General features: G+C 52.3%; 1 pseudogene; it reads right to left on the reverse strand.

Annotated features, from left to right (window-relative positions):
* Positions 1-982: 982 nt before the first annotated feature.
* LOC111739612 lies at positions 983-1,102 on the reverse strand (annotated as a pseudogene).
* Between the last annotated feature and the right edge of the window lie 5,320 nt (positions 1,103-6,422).

Consider the following 6,422-nt stretch of genomic DNA (forward strand, 5'->3'; position numbering starts at 1 on the left):
AAAGGAAACTTAGTCTCGAAAGGTGACGTTATTTTTTAAAGGTCAATGCGAAACATTCCTGATTTGTTTTCATAGCGTGGGAGTAGAGTTTTACAAAATCAAAATGGAAGATTCGGTGGCACATATTGCTCTAGATGTTCTGTAATAGCTTCTGGATGATGCGTCATCCTTCTCAGACAGAGCAGGCTCTCAGTGAATGTTTGCGAATTTGTGCCTCTTCCTCCCTAATAACTGTCCTAACTTTTAAGACGGACTGTGTCTTCTCAACTCACCAGCAACAACTTGTATACGATAGCCGATCAGCAAGGAATTGTCATATATAATAACAGCTACTGACACTTATTTATTTTTTTAAATTAAGTGATCAGCAAACCATGACCTAAGGGCCATATTTGGCCCATTACCTTTTCTTATAAATAAAGTTTTATTGGAACACAGCCACACTCATTCATTTACATAGGGTTTATGGCTACAATAGCAGAGTGAAGTAGTTGTGACAGAGACCACACAGTCCACAAAGCCTAAAACATTTTCTGTCGGGCCTTTTCCAGAAAACGTTCCCCAGCTCCCGATCTCTGAGGTGCTGTGCACTATGCGGGCCAGTCGTGGATTATCCCTTTCATTTCCCACGACAATCCTACGTGATGTGTACTGTGGTTATCCCCATGTGACAGACGAGGAAGCCGAGGCACAAAGAGGCTCAGTGAGGGAGTGATGGGGCCGGAAGCAGAACCCATTTGGCATGACGCCAAAGTCCTTCTGTTTCAGCTCTGCCCCGCCTGCCTTCTGCCCACTGAGAACAGACACTCGCCTTTGGGGGGGAAGCATTTGCTTACTAATGAGATGGATGTCAGGGCATCTCTGCTCCTCAGCCTCATCACGAGCAGCGCCCCCTGTTCGTGGGCAGGAGAGGCGTGGCTGGGAGTGGCTGGAAGACTGCAAGGACCTCGTCAGCTTACAATCCTTTATTTTTTTATTTTTACATCTACAGCAACCTGGTCTTCCTAGGTGGTCTCTCATCCAAGTACTAATCAGGCCCGACCCTGCTTAGCTTCCGAGATCAGATGGGATGGAGCTTGTTCAGGGCGGAATGGCTGTAGACTTGGAGATTAATTTTGTGTCAAAGCGTCAGCTCTCAGGCGACATGGGAGCCCAACGAGGCACGAGGGGAAGGCGCTTGTCGGCGCACGCACCCCTAGACTCTATGTGAGGGGTGACGGTCTCCAGCGGGAAACCACTCACTCCTCCAAGGCTGGGCCGGGAGCTTTCACCCCCTTGCTAGGCTGGTGCCCCCCAGTCTGCCGTGGCTCCGGCGGGGAGCGGGGGAATTTCACCTGAAGTCAGAAAGAGAGGGGACAAGGAGGTTAACAGACAAATAGCTGTAATGTGAGCAGACTTCTTTCATTTAAAAATTTTTTTAAAACCCCTCTGCTAATGACTTGGTGATTTTCACAGTAGTAAATGTGCTGACTTAAAAATCCGTGGGAGGTCAGTAATTGTCCCTCTGCCTGTCACCGGGCCGATTGTGGTTCCGGTGCACCTTAATTACACTACCTACAGGTGGAGTGTTACACAGTGTTTACGTTAATCAGAGTAGATTTACAGAGGGAAATAAAACCGCCGGCTTCCTTGGGGTTGTATTCTTCCCAGCTCCCAGCAGCCGGTGGTCCCCGAGTGTCCCCGAGTGTCTCCATCCTAAGCTGCAGTGCTGGGCCGACCTAAGAAATCAGTGGAAAGTTCCAGAAATTAGATTTTTAGGATCTTTACATCAAAGGAGAAAAGTGTGTTTGGGGGGGAAGAGATTGCGCAATTGTTTAAAGGACCAGCTTTCCATTGTCTGCGGCCTGGGGAACAGGAGGTACCCTCGGGGCACACCTGATCCCCCAGGCTTATTTGTCTGCGGGGGGGGTGGGGGAAGATGGCGACAAACCTGAGCCGGGGCCTGGAGATGCACCCAGCTGCTCCGCTGAGGCAGGAGGGGGAGGGTTAGGTCTGCCGTCTGTTCGTTGTTGTTATTTTTTTGTTTTATTTACTTTGCCTTTTGCCTTTTACGTGAGGCTTTCCCGTACATTTAAGGGATGCATGCCCAAAGTCTGCGTGATCCAGAGGGGCAGCGTATGCACATGACGTCAGTGGCTAAAGTCTCCAGCTCTTCACTCAGTCGCTGTGCTTCGCGTTCCTCATCCACCAGATGGGCCGAGCGGTAGTCCCTGCCTCGCGAGGTCGCCGAGCGGGCTCCCTGAGATGACACGTGGAACGTGCTCGGAACAGTGCTTGGCACCGGGCGGGTGCTCAGTAAAGTTACCTGCTGTGCTCAGAAGCCGGTGCAAACGTGGCCTTTTAGAATCAACGAGACCGAGGTTCCAGCCCTGTCCCGAACAGTTACCAGCAGTGATGTTATTCAGGTCGCAGACCTCTCTCAGCCCCTGCTCACTCAGTTCACATGAGCAGGGACAAAACAGTACCTTCCACCGAGGGCCGACTACGTGCAAAGTCCGTAGTTATGATCAGCAGCAGATGTGGGTGTTTTCTAAGCCGGAGGAAAGGCCACAGTCCTAAGTGCTGATCAGGGCGCGCAAGTCACTCTTTTCTTCTCAACATGGTTCTTGATTCCTTTGTCGTTAAACGTGGCACGTTAGGTCTCGACTTGGCTCATGGCATCCAGAGAGTTCATCTTCCATCTTACAAAAGGAGCTTGCAAATCGCAGCATGCACCTGGCGGCAGAAACCCGGGGTATTCTAAAGATGATGCAGAGTGACGGGAAAACATTACGATGGAAATAATCCACGCAGTGTTTCAGAGCAAGGTCCTCAAATCGGCCCCGTTCAAGAAATGGACAAAGTACTCGAGAGAGTTTCGTATTTTCAGACCCCATCCCGGGGAGTCACAGCCCGGCGTTCCTGTGAGGGAGGAGGACTCCTCATTGCAAAGGCAGACGCTGCGGGGCAGAAAGGCTCAGGGCCACGCTGAAGGCAGCCAGAGGCCCTCCAGCATCTCCGCCCGTCCTCACTCACCTGGCTGAAAGAAAGGCCTCTCTGCAGGGGCCACTGCAAGGTTAAAAAAACGTCCAAGGAGGAAGGAAGGGAGGGAGGGAGAGAGGGAGGGACAAAGGGACAAGGGACAAAGGGACAAAGGGACAAAGGGAGGGCCTCACTCCTCACTCTACCGGCCTCGTCCACTCTGCTTTCACATTCGCTGGAGAAATGGCGAGCTCCAGGCCCGAAGGGAGAGTTTTCCCAGGCGAAGCGGGGTTTTGCCATCTTCTGCCGTTTTTTGTCTTTTGCCGTCACACACCTGAGGCTTTCCTCACGGATCACGTGGGCCTGCGGGATGCTCACGGAGATGCCTGTCAGCTCGGGGCCTTCGGATCTAATCGCGAGAGGGCCAGATCCTTTAAACTGTTACGCCTGTGACCCTTCTGGGAGCAGCTGGTCACTTGGGACTCGACCTTGGAGGAGACACATTGTGTGGACACAGAGTCCCCCCTTGGTGGCCGCGTTGCTCAGGGGAGGACAGCCCGCTGCGGCACTGTGCTGGGCACAGCGGGGCACTTTCAAAGGACCCAGAGGCAGCTTCTTCCAGCTGGAGCTCAAGAAACAAACATCGTTGCTGGAGCACGTGGCCCACTACTGATCACTAGAAATCCAGTGTCCCAGAACCAAAATGGACCTGACAGTTTAAAACTAAGGGACGGGAGGCTCAGATGTGACAGGAACATGGCTGAGCTCACGTCTACATGACCCGGCCCCAAAATAAAGCACTCCTATGGCTGCCCTGAGACTTCCCAGGACACGCAATGCTTTTGCCATGAATCTGGGGAACAGCCTCCAGATGCATAATATTTTAAGATGATCAGCTTAGTCTTTTAATCCCTATAAACAGTGCCTGTCTGCAAAAGGCTCTAGGGCTCTTGGTTTTCCAGAGACTGGCACAGTGAGCACTCACTCACTGTGTAAGGGGGCACTCTCATGTCTGAGATCACTTGATGGAACAAAGTCCTTGAAGCCATCATGAACACTGATCACAGAAAAAGAAAACGCTGGGCTCTCTAGAAAGAAAGGGGTTGCTGTGTAAAGACTCGCTTGGGCAAGAGACGCCACAAATTATAAACTCTTTGGCATTCCCAAAGAGTGGCATTTTACTTTATGGTCCTTGGAAGCATGCACGGTCACTCTGAGATGATTATACAAGGAAGCAGTTTCATTACATGAGCTCACTTGGTATCTCTGGCCCCCAGCTGGCCGTCCAGAGGGGAGACAAGGCAGTGTGGCTGCTGAGAAGGACCAGACTGATTTTCTAGACTTGATTTCTGGCTGCGGTTCTGCCTTCAAGCAGCTGTGTAAGTGCGCGTGTTACTTGGCCTCTGTTGATCCGTTTCTTCTCTAAAGATTTGCACTAGAAAGTCTCTAATTGGTTGCCAGATTTAGTGGAAACCAAAACAAACAACCCCCCACCAGACATCTATTTAAATTTAAATATCAGATGAACAATGAGTATTTTTTAATATGTCTCATAACAATATTTGGCACATTCTTGTACTAAAAAACCATCCATTGTTTTTCTGAAATTCCACCTCGGCTGGGTACCCTGTATTTTACCTGGCAACCCTAGTCTGGAAAATCGTTTAGACGTCAAATTCGAGTTCTGTAATGAAGGAATCTGACTTTGCTTCTGAGAGTGTGTGCTGGGAAGGGGTAGGGGCAGTTCACAGCACCTGGAGGAACTCTGTCTTAGAGAACTCTCTTCAGGGTGAGAGGCAGCCCCCGAGAAAAAGAAGGCTTTTCCAGAATGCACGGGCCCCTCCCAAGGCTGCCGAAGAGCTAGACCCCTTCAGGGCCCAGGGGGCTCTGCATCCCAAGCCGATTCGCAGGCAGCATAGTTTGGGGTGGACAGAGGTCACCTCCAGTCCTTTGCATGCACAGGCAGTTACAGTCCATCATCGCTCTGTGCCATCATGCGCCGAGGACCTGTGGCCCCACCACAGGGTCTAAACCAACCAGCCTGTAAGGAAAGCCAGGGACGGTTCTGGGCTTTTCTCCCTAGGCATCGTGTGTGTATGAGGCAGGGTGGGGGAGGGGAGTCAGGCAAGAGAGCGAGGAGGAGGGAGATGCTGAAAGTCAGCCTCACAGGATGGACATTGCAGTTAGCCAGAGGCCTGGTACTTGGAGGCAGGATGAAAATATTTCCAACGCAGCCTTAAAAAATAATCGCCGATAACGCTTTATCCTGCGTTACGGCGAGATCCCTCCCTTAAGAATAACGATCACCTCTCTGGCCCATTCGGTTCGGGTCTTCTGCACCTTGTCACAGAGGAGTTTCCTGGAGTCCGGGCTCCCGTTCAAGGCAGCGTGGAAGCCGGTGGAAGGATGCTGACCGCACTTCACGGTCTTCCCTTCCTGCCCTTGACCCGGGGCCGGCCACGCCCGGGTTCCTGGACTCGATGGGCAGACAGCTCCAGTGTCTCCAACAGCACTTCCGAATCTCCTCCCCGCAACACACACACGCAGGCACGCGTGCACGCACACGCACACCCGGGGACACACCACCCCACGGCCGGGAAATGAATGAACCTGGACGCCCTTCCATAAATTCTTCCTGGCCTCCATAAAGAAGCACGCAGGGCGGGGTGTGAAGACAATATGGTTAGGATACAGCGTTTTATAGACAGAGAGAAAGGAGCGAAAACAACCCCTTGCTTTCGATGCAAATAAACCCAGCTTCACCTTTCGCGCAGAAGACCCCGCCCTTGGCCGACCGTCTGGGGAGCGTCCCGGGGGTATTCCTCCTTCTCCGTTTCCAGGTCAAACAGGTCTTTGGAAACGGTTTCTCTAGCGCCGCGTTTTCTCCCCAGGACAATCTCCCTCTCTCCTTCCTTTTTGGTGCAGTCAGAAGTCCTCAGCCACAGGAGGTCCCCCCCCCGGGGCCCGAGGTGCGGAGCAGCCCCGGAATTCAGGGCCAGGCCTCGCGGCGAGGCCCAGGCGCGCCGCCGGGCCGGCCGGCAGATGGCGCTGTGCCGCGCGTAATGGGCCCTCGGGTGCCCGGGCCGGCGGGAGCGGGGACGCGCGCTGCTCAAAGTTTCTGGTGCCTTTCCCGGACCAAACAAATGTCTGTGGACTTCAGTGGCGATTTCCCTTAGGCTGCGCGAGTCTCACTGGCCGTGTTTTCAGGCTCTAGATGGTAACCGATGCCCTAGGTTGCTTTTTTCGGGTGAAATCGGGGTTTGCAAGCGTCCTTAAACCCATCCTAACTGCTCAGGTCAACTAGCAAAGGTCTGTATTTTTGATCAAATAATGCATAAAACTTCCATGTTAAGAGATAGAATGGTTTGGAAGACAAAGACGTGCTGAGAAATGTAAGTAAAAGTAGCACCTAAGATTTTTGTTTCTAAATAAACGGGGGGGTGGGGGTCTTTTACCAGGAG

This window comes from Pteropus vampyrus, unplaced genomic scaffold, assembly GCF_000151845.1.
Source record: "Pteropus vampyrus isolate Shadow unplaced genomic scaffold, Pvam_2.0 Scaffold51, whole genome shotgun sequence".
NCBI lineage: Eukaryota > Metazoa > Chordata > Mammalia > Chiroptera > Pteropodidae > Pteropus > Pteropus vampyrus.